The sequence below is a fragment of the Lactuca sativa genome, chromosome 2 (assembly GCF_002870075.4).
Source record: "Lactuca sativa cultivar Salinas chromosome 2, Lsat_Salinas_v11, whole genome shotgun sequence".
Lineage (NCBI taxonomy): Eukaryota > Viridiplantae > Streptophyta > Magnoliopsida > Asterales > Asteraceae > Lactuca > Lactuca sativa.
Window position 1 is genome coordinate 147,532,737 of NC_056624.2, and position 20,017 is coordinate 147,552,753.

At 43.8% G+C, this 20,017-nt stretch overlaps 1 long non-coding RNA gene across 1 annotated transcript; it reads right to left on the minus strand.

Annotated features, from left to right (window-relative positions):
* Positions 1-78: 78 nt before the first annotated feature.
* LOC128132204 (uncharacterized) lies at positions 79-17,234 on the minus strand. Its single transcript, XR_008230280.1, has 2 exons — positions 16,826-17,234; positions 79-1,319 (listed from the first exon to the last, which is right to left on the minus strand). It is a non-coding gene; the product is annotated as an uncharacterized LOC128132204 (long non-coding RNA).
* Positions 17,235-20,017: the final 2,783 nt, after the last annotated feature.

The following is a 20,017-nucleotide window of genomic DNA, read 5'->3' on the forward strand; positions in this document are numbered from 1 at the left end:
TTACCAGTTGAAGAGAACAATTACGGATTCTATTAACAGATTAACTGGAATGATAAAACCCTAGCTAGGTGTTCAAACTAACAAGAATCAAAATCAAACATTCATTAAGAACAAAACTGAAGAATCTAGATAGAAACATAAAACAAAAACCAGATCTAATGATCGACCACATGAAAAGTACTTGTCTTTGCAGAACTGAAAACTAGGGTTTTAGCCAGACATGGCTAAAATGTGATTAAAACAACTGAAAGGAGACATCAAACAACTAATCTTACTAATCTACTTGAAGGAGATGATCCACAGTCTTCAGATCTTCAGAAATCGTTGAAATCGGAGAAGAAACACCTCCAAAACCGTAGTTTCTTCGTCTGGTACCTACGGAATCGCCAACTTAGGTTACAGGAATGCTATTGGGGTCTATTTATACGTCCCGCAGCAAAAACGACATGCATGTGATCGTGTGTAGACAACCTGCGATCACAGATATTGAAGAAAACGCGTCTTGTGCCTTTTTAATGAAGTAGGATTCTATTTTGGCACCTTTTGGCCAACCTGCGATCGCATGTACACAACCTGTGATCGCGGGTTTTCATTTTTCACTTCCAAATGAATTTTTGGCACTAAAAAACCTCGAATCCATGTTGCGACCTAACCTGTGATCGCATAAACGCTGCTTGCGATTGCATAAAGGAAACATGTGATTGCATGTTATGCCTAAGACGTTCTAAATTTTGTCTACTTTCCAGATCATTTTGAATCGCGTCAATCAGAGTTATGGTTCTCGAGAGATGGTCAAAATACTGACAGGTGGTCAAAGCTACCATCAACCTCCTTGAACTTTAGATTGCAGATTCTATCTTCGTGTGATCAAATTCAATCGAATGTTTCTTGACCAAAGCATCTTGCAAGCATTCCTCGACATACTCCATAAGTCCCTAGCTCCACTTTAAGCTCCAAACACGCATCCAACTGCTCGCAAAGCACTGCTCCACTCGAACTATCTGAAATTGACATAAAAACATGAGTAGTACGAGAATTCTAACGAAAGACATGAGTTGAACATTATTTAAATCAATAACATGCAAATGTACAAAATATGATGCTAAATGATAATAAAAACTGTAACGTCCCAAAATTCAAGACTAAAAATTTCTTTTAATAAAACATCACTTTAAGCAAAATCATCGATTCAAAACATAATCAGAGTAATAGTTTCCAAAACACATGTTCGTTATCAGAGTAAAACATTCCCAGGCTGACTAATCTATGGTGTGTGTCATGCGATCACCCCGAGCTCTATCATCCGCTACCGGCAGTACCTGAAACCAAAACTGAAAACCGTAAGCACGAAGCTTAGTGAGTTCCCCACCCTACCACATATCATCAATAACCACATACTGCACATACTGGGCCATGCCCGCTATTCTGGGCCTTGCCCCCTACCTCGGGCCTCGCCCGCTACAACGGCCCCGCCGCTCCAGGCCCCGCCTGGCTTCGATCCCCGCTCGGATACAAATTTGTTTCACTTAGGCCCCGCCTGTCAAGGGCCTCGCCCGCTAACATATAATAGCACATAAACATATCACAACACATAAGCTAAACACCTACTAACGGATCCTATCCAAAGGCCTCGCCTATCCTGGGCCTTGCCCTTATCCTGCTACTGATGAGTCATGGAACCCCGTCCATACTCCTACTAATAGTGAGATACGGGCCCAGCCCACACTCACCCTTCCCTAACTTAGGCCTCGCCCCTGATCTGTTGCTAATGAGATGTGGAACACCATCCACACTCTGCTATTGGTGAGATACGGGACCTCGCCCACACTCACCCCCTACCAGGCACATATAAGTATCACACAGACAACAAGTATAAACTATCACATAAACCATTCCTTGGGCACCCACCCGCTATCATTGGATCTTGTCCTGAAAATCATACAAGCCTACTGTGCCTAGGGCTAACCCCCGGGTCTTCTACTCATAACTACATGGGCCGGCATTGTGGCCGTAGACCCATTTACACAAAGGGAAACTCACCTGCACTGGCTGAACTCGCTGATGATCCCACTAGTTGCTGCCCGACAACTCACTGAACTCCTGCTCCACTAGCTCCCCGAGCTATCAATATCAATGCAACACTTAGCCTAAATGACCCCCGAAAGACAACCAAATCAACTCTGGCCAAAGTCAAAGTCCTAGTCAAAGTCAACCTTCCAGGTCAACCCTACTCGCCGAGTCCACCTACTGACTCGCCGAGTTCATATGCTCAGGGTCCTTCTATTCGCAACTCAACTCGCCGAGTGTAACAGCCCGGATCTCCAGGTATTTTATTGTTTTAATATTTTGAGTTTTGAGAAGGGACTCGGCGAGTTGGAGCTCAGACTCGCCGAGTAGGGTCGCGATTCTGGACACGGGATTCGTTCGGACTCGGCGAGTCCAGGATATGGACTCGGCGAGTCCACGCTGTTTAATGAAACCCTAATTTCTCGGGTTTGGGACCTATTTAAATGGCCTTATGGCCGTCATTTGCATCCATCAGTCCATAGAGAGAAACCCCAAAAGTGCTTTAGCGATTTGAGAGTGAAAGGAGGCATTTCTTGACATTTGTGAGTTGTTTAGCAAAGAAGAAGGAGGCTCTAGCCAAGAGGAGGCAAAGGAGACGACTATTTGGTGGATTTGAAGCTTGACCCTTCAATCTAAAGGTATGATTTCGACTCATCTCCTGTTTTGTGAAGTATAATCGATTTTAGGGTTTCTTGTGGCCTTGTTGAGTTGATTTGATGACCAAATAGTCCCATGCTAGTGATGAGACTTCGGATCTGGATCCATAGAGGTCCAGAGAGCCTCATTCTTCAAGCTTTATAGAGAACAATGGAGGCCATGACCTTGTGAAGTGAGATTTGTTGAAGATTCTTCATAATTGGTCATATAGAGGTTGTTAATGCATCAAGACTAGGACTTTACGTGATGAATCAGTCTAGGAGGGCCAGATCTATGAATTGTTGGAATGGATCTGACCTTAGAAGCGAGTTTGGGTGATTGCATGGAATGGACTCGCCGAGTCCGATGAGCAGACTCAGCGAGTAGCTTGAAGATTGCCTCGGACCGGCCAGTGTGTGGTCCAGACGAGTCAGGAGTTGACCCAGTGAGTCAGGGCGAGTTAGAGAGGATTGTCATGTGGTCTGAGTCGAGCTGGGACTCGCCGAGTCGTTCTTGAGACTCGGCGAGTTGAGTCGGGGTGGTCCCGCGATTCTTCCAGGTGGAACTCGTCGAGTCAGGGGGAGTACTCGACGTGTAGAAAGGGAATCCTAGAGAGTTGGTGAGAACGTCTAGACTCGCCGAGTTGCCGTGTGCACTCGCCGAGTCCGGTCAAAGTTGACCGTTGACCGTTGACCTGTGTTGACTTCTTAGGGGTAGTCAACCTTAGAGATAAAAAGTGTTAATTAGAGTCTTGTGATGTTATAGGAGGATTAGAGCTCGGAGGATCGAGCACGAGGGATTTCCAGGGATCGTGAGATACCGAGACACGCGAGGTGAGTCTTCTCACTATACCTTATCTTGAGTCGGTAATCAGAGTTATGTGTTAGTGCATGTATGTTACGTGTATGTTATGTGTTGTACTGCATTATTTCTATGTGATTTATGCTGTGCATGTTTATAGAGTTGGAACCGGAAGGTTCACAGAGTTAGAACCTGAGGGTTCACAGAGTTGGGTGCACGGACCCATAGAGTTATGGCCTCGAGTGGCTAATATGTGTTTTATGTGTGGTATTTTGGGGAACTCACTAAGCTTTGTGCTTACAGTGTTAGTGTTGTTGTTTCAGGTACGAGCGATGACCGTGGGAAGGCGCCGGCTTGATCTGTACACACGTAGAGGAATTCGATATAATTATGTGATCTTGGGATTTGTATGAGACATGTTGGAATTTGAAACTTTATGTTTTATGGAATTAAAAGAGAAATGTTTTTTTTATAAATTGAGAAAAAAAAAAATTCTAAAATTTTCGGTGTTACAAGTTGGTATCAGAGCCTTGGTTTGAGGGATTCGAGTACACCTTCGGGCGTATTTGAACTCAAACTGAGGATTTGAGATGTATTTTCAAAAAGAGTAAAGGATTTTCGAAAAACGCAGAGCAAGAGATGTGTGTACGATCAGTCAGCGCCCGAACGGTGATTTCCCAAAATATTTTTTTTATATTATGTGATATTGATATTGATATGATGTATCCGCATGCTAGAGTAGGCTAGGTATTGCTATTAGGACTAGAGTGGCCTGATGTGTGATGCCTTAGCCTAGGGAGAGGTGAGCTGCTATGAGATGCTTGAGAGTGAGTAGGTAGCAGCAAGGGACTTATGAGAGATCTATTAGAGAGTAGTCTATGCATGATAAAGTACTTGAGACCTGGGATCCAAAGAGAAGGACTTGGAGTGTATTCTGGTGCGGTGCGGACAGTAGTATTGGGCCCGTACTACCGGAAGCACCGGAGCGGTGTGCAGCCCAAGTCAGAATCTTTGGAATGCCAAGAATCAAGGAGAAAAGAGTTGTCGAGTGTGAGCATACTCGTGTGGATTCTAATTTATCGTATGTTGTATTTCAGAGGTAGATCATGGTGAGGACACGTTTGATGCCCGAGAGCAGTGGTACTAGTGAGGAGGAGATCCGCCGGATCATTCAGGAGGAGGTGGCTGCGGCCATCAGGGCAGAGATACCAGAGATGTTTGGGTCTATAAAGACCACATTGATTGAGACGTTTGATGAGCGTTATGCCGCTCTTTCTGAGGCTGCTGCTGCAGCAGCTACCGCAGCGATAGCTGCTGCGAGGCCGCAGGGTGGGGATGCGTTGCTGTTCCGTGAGTTCAGCAACACGAAACCACCAGAGTTTGATGGTACTCAGGATCCGGTGGCAGCTATGAGGTGGATATCTGATATTGAGGAGTGTTTCTTCACTTGCTCGTCTCCTGAGCATTTGAAGGTACGGTTCGCGCTGAACCAGCTTCGCTTGGGAGCGAAGGACTGGTGGAAGTTTGTGACGGCGCATTATTCGCCTGCTGAGCTTTCTGCGGTGACCTGGGAGAGGTTCACCACTATGTTTCGGGATGAGTACGTTCCCCAGGTGGAGAGGGAGCGTTTAGCACAGGAGTTTCTGACCCTCAAGCAGGGTACTGAGTCTGTTACAGCGATCACGAGGATGTTCCACGAGAGGGCGATGTTCTGCCCTGAGCACGTGTCCACTGAGCAGGCACGTATGAGCCGCTACTTGAGCATCTTGAGGAGGGATATTCGGGAGTTCGCTGCGAACTCCTCGTACCGGACATTTGCCGAGCTTCAGGCAAATGCCCGGAAGAGGGAGATTGAGCTTGAGACCCAGGCCAGGGAGGAGGCAGAGTCTCAGGGGAGGGATCGGCGACCGGCACTGTCGCAGCCGGCCGCCAAGCGGGCCAAGCCTGCTGATCCCAGACCAGGGAGCCAGAAGGGCCGCATTTGCGGAAAGTGCGGCAAGGGTCATGACGGAGTCTGCCGAGCAGGGTCTTGCTACAAATGTGGCAAGGAGGGGCACATGGCCAAGGACTGCCCCAAGGGGTTTGCAGTGTGCTTTCACTGCAACCAGACCGGACACCGGAAGGCCGAGTGTCCGCAGTTGCGCGGAGCATCTCAGGGGTCTGCTCCTGCCGCCACCAGAGTTACAGAGAGTCGGCCTGTGAAGGCCGAGACGCCGAGAGCTCGGGGGAGAGCCTTCCAGCTGACTGCGGAGGAGGTCCGCGCCGTGCCCGATGTTGTGGCTGGTATGTTTCCTTTCGTGTATTTATTTTGATATATGGTGTTATGCTTATATTATGTTATGTGTAGGTACCTTTCTTGTGAATTCCGTACCTGCTTTAGTGTTATTTGACTCGGGTGTGAGTCGGTCTTTTGTATCTTTGGCTTTTAGCCAGCATATCAGTGCTAGTCGTGAGGCACTGAGTCGGCCTCTGAGAGTCTCCATAGCTGATGATAGAGTGATTTGTGCCACAGAGGTTTTCCGGGGATGTGTGTTAGAGATCTTCGGGATTGAGTTTCCGATTGATCTGATTCCTATTGCGATGGGTGATGTTTGTGTCATTGTGGGCATGGACTGGTTGAGTCGATTCGGCGCGATTATCGACTGTGAGCGTCAGCTGGTGACTATACGAGACCCTAGTGGGGGAGTTCTTTCGGTGTACGGTGAGGGTACACGTTCGGGATCAGCCTTTTGTTCAGCCGCCAGGGCGAGGCAGTGTCTACAGCAGGGCTGTAAGGGTTTTGTGGCGTATGTGATGGATACGCGAGCGACTTCCGGGAGACCGAGTTCAGTTGGGGAGGTACCCGTGGTATGCGAGTTTCCAGATGTCTTTCCCGAGGAGCTGCCGGGAATACCTCCTGTGAGGCAAGTAGAGTTTGGTATTGATTTGGTTCCGGGGGCTGCGCCTATAGCTAAGGTGCCTTATCGTCTTGCACCTCCAGAGATGCAAGAGTTATCCTCGCAGCTTCAGGAGTTGCTGGGAAAGGGATTTATTCGGCCGAGCAGCTCGCCGTGGGGAGCACCTATTCTGTTCGTCAAGAAGAAGGATGGTTCACACCGGATGTGTATTGATTACCAGGAGTTGAACAAGCTGACGATCAAGAACCGTTACCCGTTGCCGAGGATCGACGATTTATTTGATCAGTTGCAGGGAGCATCTTGGTTTTCCAAGATCGATTTGAGGTCGGGATATCATCAGGTGAGAGTGCGAGATGAGGACGTCCAGAAGACAGCTTTCAGGACGCGTTATGGGCATTATGAGTTTGTGGTGATGCCTTTTGGGCTCACTAATGCCCCGGCGGTGTTCATGGATCTCATGAACAGGGTATGTAGGCCGATGTTGGATCGGTCGGTGATTGTATTTATCGATGACATTCTGGTGTATTCGAGATCTAGAGAGCAGCATGAGGAGCATTTGAGGGAGGTCCTTGGGGTACTGAGATCGGAGAAGCTTTATGCAAAGTTCTCCAAGTGTGATTTCTGGTTACGGGAGGTCCAGTTCCTAGGACATCTCGTTAACCAGGAAGGGATTCTGGTCGATCCGGCCAAGGTCGAGGCGGTGATGGGTTGGGAGGTGCCAAAGTCACCCTCTGAGATCAGGAGCTTCCTTGGATTAGCAGGGTATTATCGGAGATTTATCAAGGATTTCTCCAAGATCGCAGTGCCGCTCACCAGGTTGACCCGGAAGGGTGTTGCATTCTCATGGGGTCCCGAGCAGCAGACCTCCTTTGAGACACTTCGCCAGAGGTTGTGCGAAGCCCCGGTATTAGCCCTTCCGGAAGGGATGGAGGATTTTGTAGTATATTGTGATGCATCGATTTTGGGGTTGGGTGCGGTGTTGATGCAGAGGGGTCATGTGATAGCATATGCATCGAGGCAGCTGAAGCCTCATGAGACGAGGTATCCCACGCATGATCTAGAGTTGGGGGCAGTAGTGTTCGCCCTCAAGATTTGGCGCCACTACTTATATGGGGTTCGATGTACGATATACACGGACCATAAGAGCCTGAAGTACTTGATGGATCAGCCCAATCTAAACATGCGTCAGAGGAGGTGGTTAGATGTGGTTAAGGATTATGATTGTGAGATCCTGTACCACCCGGGCAAGGCCAACGTGGTGGCCGATGCGTTGAGCCGCAGGGCGGAGAGCACTCCATTACGAGATGTATGTTTGAGATTGACCCTGATAGCTCCGGTATTGGATGCCATCCGTGGGGCACAGGCCGAGGCTGTGCAGCCGGAGATGCAGAAGAGGGAACGGGTCGTTGGTTTGGTTTCAGAATTCGTTACGGATGGGCGAGGGCTTATGACTTTTCAGGGTCGGATTTGGGTACCGTTTGTGGGTGGTTCGCGCACTTCCTTGATGGAGGAGGCACATCGTTCGAAATTTTCGATCCATCCGGGGGCTACGAAGATGTATTTGGATTTGAGGAGAGAGTATTGGTGGCCCTGTATGAAGAGGGATGTCGCATGGTTTGTTGAGAGGTGCTTGACCTGCCGTAGGGTTAAGGCCGAGCACCAGAGACCGCATGGCAAGTTGCAACCATTGGAGGTTCCCGAATGGAAATGGGAACAGATCACTATGGATTTCATCACCAAATTGCCGAGAACTGCTAGGGGAGTTGATGCAATTTGGGTGATTGTGGATAGGCTGACGAAGAGCGCTCACTTCCTTGCCATCAGTGAGAGTTCTTCAGCAGAGAAGTTGGCAGAGTTATATGTGAGAGAAGTGGTATCTCGGCATGGGGTGCCGATCTCGATTGTTTCAGACCGTGATGTGCGCTTTACTTCCAGATTCTGGAAGAAATTTCATGAGGAGTTGGGTACTAGATTGCATTTTAGTACCGCATATCATCCCCAGACAGACGGTCAGAGTGAGCGGACGATTCAGACGCTTGAGGACATGCTTCGAGCATGTGTGTTGGATTTTGGGGGTAGCTGGGATGCGTATCTACCCTTGGCAGAGTTTTCCTACAACAACAGCCATCATTCGAGCATTGGTATGCCACCCTTTGAGCTGTTGTATGGTAGGAGGTGTCGGACCCCCATTTGCTGGGGAGAGGTCGGACAGAGAGTGATGGGCAGTACCGAGATCGTGCTTCAGACGACAGAGCAGATTCAGCAGGTCAGACAGAGGTTGTTGACCGCCCAGAGTCGACAGAAGAGTTATGCAGACAGACGCCGGTCCCAGCTTGAGTTTCAGGTCGGTGACTTCGTTCTCCTGAAGGTCTCTCCTTGGAAAGGGGTGATTCGATTCAGGAAGAGGGGCAAGTTGGGGCCCCGGTATATTGGGCCATTTCGCGTGATTGCGAGGGTAGGCCGGGTAGCCTATCGTTTGGAACTGCCAGCAGAGTTGGGGCAAATCCACGACACTTTTCATGTGTCGCAATTGAGGAAATGTATTGCCGATGAGTCGGCAGTAGTTCCATTAGAGGATATTCAGGTAGATGCGAGCCTGAATTACGCCGAGAGACCAGTAGCCATCAGAGATCGAAAGATCAAGGTTCTGAGGAACAAGGAGGTACCTTTGGTGTTGGTTCAGTGGCAACACAGGAAGGGATCAGAGATGACCTGGGAGCCGGAGCGCGAGATGCGGGCTCAGCATCCGGAGCTATTTTAGAGCGAGACTTCGAGGGCGAAGTCTAATCCTAGTGGGGGAGAATTGTAACAGCCCGGATCTCCAGGTATTTTATTGTTTTAATATTTTGAGTTTTGAGAAGGGACTCGGCGAGTTGGAGCTCAGACTCGCCGAGTAGGGTCGCGATTCTGGACACGGGATTCGTTCGGACTCGGCGAGTCCAGGATATGGACTCGGCGAGTCCACGCTGTTTAATGAAACCCTAATTTCTCGGGTTTGGGACCTATTTAAATGGCCTTATGGCCGTCATTTGCATCCATCAGTCCATAGAGAGAAACCCCAAAAGTGCTTTAGCGATTTGAGAGTGAAAGGAGGCATTTCTTGACATTTGTGAGTTGTTTAGCAAAGAAGAAGGAGGCTCTAGCCAAGAGGAGGCAAAGGAGACGACTATTTGGTGGATTTGAAGCTTGACCCTTCAATCTAAAGGTATGATTTCGACTCATCTCCTGTTTTGTGAAGTATAATCGATTTTAGGGTTTCTTGTGGCCTTGTTGAGTTGATTTGATGACCAAATAGTCCCATGCTAGTGATGAGACTTCGGATCTGGATCCATAGAGGTCCAGAGAGCCTCATTCTTCAAGCTTTATAGAGAACAATGGAGGCCATGACCTTGTGAAGTGAGATTTGTTGAAGATTCTTCATAATTGGTCATATAGAGGTTGTTAATGCATCAAGACTAGGACTTTACGTGATGAATCAGTCTAGGAGGGCCAGATCTATGAATTGTTGGAATGGATCTGACCTTAGAAGCGAGTTTGGGTGATTGCATGGAATGGACTCGCCGAGTCCGATGAGCAGACTCAGCGAGTAGCTTGAAGATTGCCTCGGACCGGCCAGTGTGTGGTCCAGACGAGTCAGGAGTTGACCCAGTGAGTCAGGGCGAGTTAGAGAGGATTGTCATGTGGTCTGAGTCGAGCTGGGACTCGCCGAGTCGTTCTTGAGACTCGGCGAGTTGAGTCGGGGTGGTCCCGCGATTCTTCCAGGTGGAACTCGTCGAGTCAGGGGGAGTACTCGACGTGTAGAAAGGGAATCCTAGAGAGTTGGTGAGAACGTCTAGACTCGCCGAGTTGCCGTGTGCACTCGCCGAGTCCGGTCAAAGTTGACCGTTGACCGTTGACCTGTGTTGACTTCTTAGGGGTAGTCAACCTTAGAGATAAAAAGTGTTAATTAGAGTCTTGTGATGTTATAGTAGGATTAGAGCTCGGAGGATCGAGCACGAGGGATTTCCAGGGATCGTGAGATACCGAGACACGCGAGGTGAGTCTTCTCACTATACCTTATCTTGAGTCGGTAATCAGAGTTATGTGTTAGTGCATGTATGTTACGTGTATGTTATGTGTTGTACTGCATTATTTCTATGTGATTTATGCTGTGCATGTTTATAGAGTTGGAACCGGAAGGTTCACAGAGTTAGAACCTGAGGGTTCACAGAGTTGGGTGCACGGACCCATAGAGTTATGGCCTCGAGTGGCTAATATGTGTTTTATGTGTGGTATTTTGGGGAACTCACTAAGCTTTGTGCTTACAGTGTTAGTGTTGTTGTTTCAGGTACGAGCGATGACCGTGGGAAGGCGCCGGCTTGATCTGTACACACGTAGAGGAATTCGATATAATTATGTGATCTTGGGATTTGTATGAGACATGTTGGAATTTGAAACTTTATGTTTTATGGAATTAAAAGAGAAATGTTTTTTTTTATAAATTGAGAAAAAAAAAATAAATTCTAAAATTTTCGGTGTTACACCGAGTCAGTCCATGACTCGCTGAGTCCAACGATTTCTGAGTCCTGTCCTGTCCAACTCACTAAGTCTCCACCCGACTCTTTGATTCGAGTCTCAACTCGAAGGTTTTGGGGTTTCGCGACCTGACTCGCCGAGTCCAAGAACAGACTCGCCGAGTACAAGGCAATCTTCATCTGACTCGACGAGCTGTTCATCCACTCGTCGAGTTCCTCCAAATCTTCATGCTACTCGCCGAGTCCACTCAAAGGATTCGCCGAGTCCATTCAGATCTCCATACATGCAGAGGACTTTTGAGTCATGCATGGACTCCAAACTGTAGATCTACCTTTCCCAAGCCTATTCCTCACGTAAAGTTGCAAACTTTATGTGTAGAGAAGGAGATCTAGGAAAAATACACCATAAACTAGGGTTTAAGGAAAAGAGGCTCCATAATCAACTCAAGGGAAGATACTTTATGCTTCTCAAGACCATAATATGCTTAGATCTGGAGTAGCAACACCAGATCCGGCTTCTAACTCAAATGGGTGACTAACCATGGCTTAAAAGCCCCAAATCTCACAACCATAGAAGATCTAAAGGAAAGAAATGACTTAATACCTTCAATACCTCAGAAAGGCTCCACAAACTCCAGATCTAAAGCCAATCCTTGAAGCTTCACTGATTCCCCTCTTTCTTCTTCCTTCAAATCACCCAAAAATGGCTTGGAAGCTTGAATGCACAACAATGGGGACTTAGGGTTCGTTTTCTGAATGAGGAAGGCTCTAAGGAACCCTAATGGAGAGAATAAGGAGCTTAAATAGCGCCCAAAGTCTCGGATTTAGGGTTTTCTTCGCACATGCCAGACTCGCCGAGTCTCCTTGGCCGACTCGCCGAGTCGGTCACTTACTCCTCGGCTCGGATCCCGCTCGGACTCACCGAGTTCCTCCTTGGACTCGCCGAGTCCCCCCTTAAAGTTAGGGTTTCCTTTCCTTTCTTGGCCTTCAAAACTTTGGGTGTTATAACTCTCCCCCACTTAAATTAAACTTCGTCCTCGAAGTTTGTTATGGCCCACCACCTGTGATCTGCCTCCAATATCCCACCAATTATTCCAACACCCGCTGCCTACTTTCGCTGGCCTTCCGCTCGGTCATTCCGACTAACACTAAACCCTGCGGATAATAATCCTGGGTCAAACCTGACCCTGAACATCCTGAAAGCACAACTTACTCAACCGACAATCCTTCTGGTACCCTCTGAATACTGCACCGAACCTATAGGGATTCACCCCTTCTTTCCTCGCGCGATTTCCTTGCCTCCCCAAGGCAACGCTCCAAAATTAACTATTTCCTCTGCCGCTGTGAAGGTCCTATCCTTCGCCAACTCCATCACCCCTGCTACTACCAGCACGGGTCATCATTGTCAGTAACCACTGACACTCCTCTCTGTCGGAACTTGGTGTCGAGCACCTCTCGATCAACTAACTGAATTCCACCATACACTGCATACCCGCACTGCTACTGACTGAAAAATGCTGCTATTCCTTATCTGCCTTCTGAATGAACTGAGACCACCTTGGTCCTTATCAATCTATCAATTCCTGGATTAATGACTCCCACCGGTCACTAGGCCCAATCACCACTACTAGTCGCTCCCAGCAACTTCCGAAGAAACTTCGACCACTTATAACTGCTCAATCTAATCTGCCATTCAGGCACTACAAATGTGGGATCCCCGATCCCCTAACTCGACACTAAGGTCCTTACTAGGTCCCACTTGTGCTGCTAAAACTCACAGGCCTCACCCACGGGTCCCACCCGCCTTTAACCTTCTAGTCCCACTAGTCTAACCACTCTCGCTCGGGCCTCGCGCAAGGGTCTCACCCAACCATACTACTGAGCAACCCTGCTCTCAGGTCTCACCTACTCTGCTAATCTCGTACGGGCCTCGCCCACGGGTCTCACCCAACTATACCCTGGAGCGGCCTCTCCCAAGGTCTCACCTCTCTAGGGCTATACAGGTAAACTCCCTATCATTTTCATCCACTACCCATTCCTGATCCCTATCTGATTACTAGGAGATAAGGGCCTCGCCCCAACTCTGCTAACGAAGCTACTAAGGAATGCTACGGCTTACCCGTAGTCTTACATCACCATGCATTTCTAATTGCTAGTGAATGCTACGGCTGCCCCGTAGTCTTACAACACTTCCACCACTGACTGCTAGTGAATGCTACGGCTGCCCCGTAGTCTTACATCACTTTCTACCACTGACTGCTAGTGAATGCTACGACTGCCCTGTAGTCTTATTATTGGATTAATGTCTAAGTCCATAACTATTTTGGTATGTACTTGACCCGATGGTGCATGGTCCTTTTGGGTTGCCTTCATCAAAACAACTTGATAGGATGAATTATGGAGAGAAATGATTAATTGAGTTTTCCTACAACAATAGTCATCACACCAGCATCAAGGTTGGACCGTTTGAGGCTCTTTATGGACGAAAATGTTGTTCCCCAATATGTTGGGCAGAAGTTGCAGATACGCAAATGGCCAGAGAATGTACAGGCGATACCTTACGTACTAGACCAAAATGAATCCACGAGATAACTAAAATAATCGTGCAAATTAAGGATCGATTAAAGGTTGCACGTGATCGTCAAAAGAGCTATGCTAACGTAAGACGTAAGCCTTTAGAAGTCCAAGTTGGAGATAAAGTAATGTCGAAGGTCTCCTTGGAAAGGCGTAATTCGATTCTGGAAACGAGGCAAACTAAACCCACGATATATAGGACCTTTTGAAATTCTAGCAAGAATTGGTTTTGTCGCATACTAACTCAAGTTACCTCAAGAGCTAAGCAATGTACACGATGTTTTTCATGTGTCAAATCTCAAAGGATGTCTATCCGATGACACTCTTGTTGTACCTCTCGACGAGATATAAGTCAATAACAAACTCAACTTTGTAAAAGAACCTGTCGAAATCATGGATCCATAAGCCAAACGATTAAAACAAAGTCGTATTCCCATAGCGAAAGTTTCATGGAACTCTTTACGAGGAACTGAATTTACTTGGGAATGTAAAGATTAGATGAAACAAAAATACCCCCAAACAACTTACAAAACCTCATCCACAAGATAAATTTCGGGACGAAGTTATTCTAACGGGGGGGGGGGGGGGGGAATGTAACACTAGTCAAAATAGGTCTATAACAATCACATGTGATTACGCCAATCATGTAATGTGATTTTGTTAAACTAGTAATGTGATAAACTTACTATATATTTCATGCTAAATTATGAAGTTTCATACATAATTTATGACACAACTCAAAGTATACGTCCATATGATTCCAAAAATATAGAGAATGTCTAAATCTGACTTCGCGTGAAGAAGCTATGATAAACCGAACAATATAAATCTCTATAACAAGATGAATTTAAAATAGACTTCAAATTAGCTATTAGAGTCTAAAATAGAGTTGTAGTACTCGTAAATACCTACGTGTGGATATAAAGAACATCAAAAATGGAGTTCATATGCAAAAGTTACGACCTTCCGAAGATACAGCTGTGAGAAACCCTACTCTGACTAAAGTCACGACGTGAGGAGTCAAAACGCCACATTTCGAAGCTAGAAATCTACGGAACGATAACTCAAAAGCTCACGATGTAAGCAAGGATTTCTCACGACGTGAGGACGTTGCAGGACACTGATCGAGGCTAGAAAACACGCGTTAAGGCTACATGATGACTCTTGCCATATCTCACGACATGAACCTATCATGTTCACGACGTGAATGGGCCAAAATCAGCCGATAAATAGCCATTTCGACCCCAAGGCTTAGTACACCTGAATCTACTCTTTCTCTCTCGTTTTAGGAGGTCATTTCGCATCCCGAGCCCAACGATCTTGAACCTCTGACCGTTTCTAGTTAGATTACATATAAACACGCTACTAGGGTGAATTTTACGGCCCCACTTTCTAATATTTTTGGGGGAAAACACATGTTAAATATTGTATGTACGTTACTATTATGTCTATATGATGGTATATTAGTATCAACATAGATAGTTATATTAACCGGGATACAATTATTCTAAATATAATATTTTGAATATATAGAACTATTATCATCTTGTTAGCCTGTTATTATACTAATGTAGATCTTGAGTTATACTTAGGATTCTATATATATGTTGTGTGCGATATAGTTCCGATGTTATATTCGGAAGTTCTATATGTTAATTTATAAAGTATGTTGCTACTATTGATTTTATATCAAGATAAAACTCGGTATGCTATATGTTGTTATTGTTACTTTTATGACAAGATAAAACTTGGTATGTTATATGTGTTGTTGTTATTGGTTTTATGTCAAGATAAAACCTGGTTTTACTTCAAGTAATAGATGTTATACTAATGTTATGAAGTTAGGAGTAATGTTTAAAAGCATAGTCTAGTAACTTAGGGTTTTAGACACGAATATGCTTTTGTTGTTAGAGCTATAGGAAGCCGTCGAAGTCTACATGAGTAATTGTATTCATCAACTAACATTGGGGATCTTAGCGGAAATCCTCTGAACTATAACCGTTAATCCAGTATGAGCGAGGAAGTTGTGTATAATTAGTGTACGGGTTGACAACCCCACTCGTGATTGCTAGCTACAGTCAACCATAAGCGAGTGACGAACTATCCTTTTATATGTTTATTATTCCGACGTCGATGAAGCGTGCAGTATTCCTCATGGTAATCATGAGTGGGGTGTCCTCATGGAGATCATGTATGTGTTGTTTCTCATGGAAATCATGAGTGTGTTTTATTAGAGGTTTGTTGTCATAGCAGCGGTTACAAGCTCATGGTAGCAAATTGTTAGAAACAATATACTTTGTCGTTATACAAGTATTAATGTTAAGTATAAGTTTCCCCATACTTATACCCTAGGTTTAAGGAACGTTTAGGTATACCACTTATTTGATAAGTAGACTATTGTACCTAATATATATATACTAAATGTTGGAGCGTCAAAATGAGATTTTCAAAAACTAAACTTTTGAACTTAGAAAAAGTATTATTTTCATATGGAATCAAAACCTGTGAACTCACCAACTTTACGTTGACGTGTTTTAAAATGCATGTGTTTTTAGGAACTTGAAAAGCTAGTATGTATTCGAACAGGAGAAGTTTTCCTATTATCTTCCTGTTCATTAAGGAGTATGCCATAGTCCGATATTATGTAATAAATACTTGAAAACAATAATGTAACTCTTAATTATCAATCAAGGTATCTATTTTCTTTAGTACTGTTCAATGTATGTTATATAACTGTGATACGAAGAATGACGTTACACCACCCGGTGTTTCTGCCAATGGCCGGGGTGTGACACGATGTTACACCACATCTAGATAAATCTGCAGCTTTTCCAATTAAAACCTTAAAACTATGACAACAATTTATCAGATATCAATGAAAGAACAAAATTTAGCTAATTTATATTTACTAACCTATTTTTATTAAATTAAACATAATCGACAAGATAGATATAAAACAAGAGATTAAAAAAGCCTAGTTTTATTTCATTTGGGGCCTTCTGCCACCGAATAGTATTTCGTTACAACGAGCTCACCAACACATATAATATATTTATCTATATTACATTTATAACAAAAGGAGAGATGGAATTTTAAGTATAACAAAAGGAATGGAAGTTTATATTATATGCATTTCAACCAAACTCAAATAGATTCAAGCACTCGTATTTAATTTTGGTGGATTGGATTTTATAGGGCATTTACTCGAACACATGATATGCATTTCAATAAACGGTACATTTAAGATGATTAAACATAAAAGAAATCGAGGTGCATCAAATATAAACATAAAACTGAATTGATGTAATAGAAAAAATAAGTTAGGGTTTCTTTTACCACAACTTGGAGAAAAAGATGCAATCTGATCCAATGATAAGGTTCACCGATTGCAGCAGCGACTTTGACGGTGATGGTGGCGGCAAGAGGACAAGGCGATGTTGGTCGTCGATCCCAGAGAGAAAGGGGAGCAATTTTACTTGGTTAAGAGGTGGTGGATTGCAGGTCAGACTGACGGTGGGTGGGAGGGAGAAGGTATGTTGTGTCGACAACTTTGAAGAAGCTTGAGGGCTTTACTGATGGCGGTGATGGTGAATGTAATGTCGTTGGCGAAGGAAGTGGCCGGCTGGAGACGGAGGGGTGGCACGCTGGTTGTAGATCGGGGATGCATTGGGATGAACAAGAGATAGCGTGTGAAGTAGAATGAGAAGAGGGAAAGTGGGAGTTGAGCACAATCCAACCCACAACGATTCAGTGAACCTCACCCTTTAACATTCTTATATTTACCAAAATTTCCTTACTATTTAAAAAAAAATAAAAAAAAATGAAATTTTACTAACCAATTTTCGACGGAATAAAAAACTTTTAGATTTCTGTTGGTAAAGCGTCGGTAGTTGTAACGATATTACCAACGAAATGTATTGTGTTACGAAACCTTCGGAAAATCATCACTAAAATCCATATAATTAAGTTTTCTTAATCCGTCGGTATTCCGTCTCTGTTTCCGACGGATTTTTTGTTGAAAAGAATAAATAAAGTTACAAACTTAAACATTAATTTGTTAAATATGTTAATAGGTTAATTAATAAACAATATATGTGTATGTATTGTGTGTATGTATATTGCAGGTGAAAGGACACGCGGGTCAAGTGGGTCAAGTGATATATGGGTTATACCCAATGTTTAATGGGTTATGATATAAGGAGTGTTAGGTGATCTTGATAAACTCTAACGAAGATATTTTTACTGATCTTATCTCTCAGTTTTCTCTATCATCTAAAGTTAGGGTTTGTTCATCATTGTCTTACAAGATCTGTAATATGAGAGTATGAGTGATTTGTAGTGAGGTTTGAGTTGTAATCTGTTGATGAAAACCATTTGTTTCATAATGAATGAAATGATGATGTTGGGAAGATCTTGTGTTGATTACATTTCTTTACATGGTATCAGAGCTATGGCTCCTTCGGTGTTCTTGTGATGTTCGTTGGTTTGCGATTGTTCGACTCACGATCATCCTGGTAATTTCTTAAACCTGTTCATTATTTCTTTACAATCACTTTCTTGACTGACACAGTTGTTGTGTATCATGAGTTTGTGTGAACTCTGATCTTCGATTTTATCAACTGTGTCACTTTTCTGATGTTCATTTGATTTAGGGTTTTCATTAGAAAATCCAATCGAATATCTGTTCTTTTTTGTTTGTATCTGGTACTGCGAGATTGTTGTGATCTTGTAGGTTTCTTCTGTGACGATCAAATCAAGTTTGTCTACAAGACTCATTGTGAACAAAGATTAAGCCAAATCGATTAATCTCTGAGTCTGAAATAACTCACTAGGGGTCAGAGTTCATCGCTGATAAACCCTAGTTGAGAACGGACAAAGAGAGTCGATCTCTGCACTTGACTCATCATAAAAAGCTTTGTGAGCAATCTCTTATTCTTGTTCTTTGTCTTACATGTTTGTTTGTAAAGATCCTGGCAATCTGTTTTGTGTTGATTGTATTTTATTTCTTGTATATCTGCTTGTTTCTTCTTCTGTTCTGACTGTATTGGGCCCCGATATACGTGGTGACCATCTGGACATAAGATCAGTTCAGGGGAAGTTTTCTTGAGTCTCCTTTCTTGAGTTTTCAATATTTCTTGAGTTTTATTCTCATTTACTTCTATGGCGGGTGAGACAACTGATCCACCCAGTGGAAGTGGGAAGGATGATCTGATTAATTTTGATGATCCTCTCTATATTCACCCTTCTGATAATGCTGTTACCTCTATAATTACAATCAAGTTGACTGGTAATGAAAACTTTAGGTTATGGAGAAGTTCAATTTCTAGAGCTCTTAAAGCTAGGAATAAGTTAGGCTTTGTTGATGGTACTTGTAAAAAAAGCAGTGTCGATGAGTCAAAGAAAACTAAATAGGATAGAGCTAATGCTGTTGTTTGTTCTTGGTTGTTGTCTTCTATATCTGACTCAATCTATCAGAGTCAAGCCTATTCTGAAGTAGCAGAAGATATTTGGGAAAACCTTTTTGAAACATACAATAAATCTGATGGATCTGTTGTTTTTAATATACATCAACAAATTAATTCTCTTAAACAAAATGGTACTTCTCTGTCTGATTACTTCAATAAGCTTGATTCTTTATGGAAAGAATTTGATGGTCTTACTAGTTTAACAGAGTGTACCTGTGATGCTTCTATTAAACTAAAGGATCATTCAAATCTCATGAAGCTAATGCAATTTTTATCTGGACTTGATGATTCATATAGTCAAGTCAAAAGTCACATTTTGTTAATGGATCCCTTACCTAATGTGAAAACTGCTTTCTCTATTGTGTCTAGAGAAGAATCACTTCAAAGAAATGGTTCTTTGACTTCTCTTCAAGCTTCTCAGTCTATAAATAAGTCTCAGACATCTGCTTTTAACAGCAAGTTTAATAACAAGACTAATGTGAATAAAAATAAGGGTCAAAATGTTCAATGTAAGAATTGTGGTATTAAGGGTCATACCATTGAGAAGTGCTATAAAATAATTGGGTACCCAAAGGATTTTAGGTCAAGAAGTGAAACTAATAATCAGAATAACTTTGTTAAAAACTTTTCTGCTAATTCTACTACTACTTCTTCTGGAAGTGCTAGTACTAATAACTTTTCTGGTGATTCCGAGTTTCATTATCTTACTAAGGATCAGTATTTCAAACTTTTACAACTTATTGGTGATAAGCAAGTGAATGAAGAAGCCTCTGTTAGTGCTAATATGGCAGGTACTTGTTATTTTCAAGCTTTTAATTCTTCTGTCTGTAATCAAAGATGGATAGTTGACTCAGGGGCTAATCAACATATGACTGCCTCTGAGTCACTGCTCCATGACACTGTGGATGTGTCAAATTTGGATCTGCTGGTGTGTCATCCCAATGGTACATCAGCTAAAATTAAAAAAATTGGTAACATGAATTTATCTAATTCTTTAACACTGTTTGATGTTTTTGCTGTTCTTGATTTCAATGTTAATTTGCTGTCTGTTCATAAGGTTTGT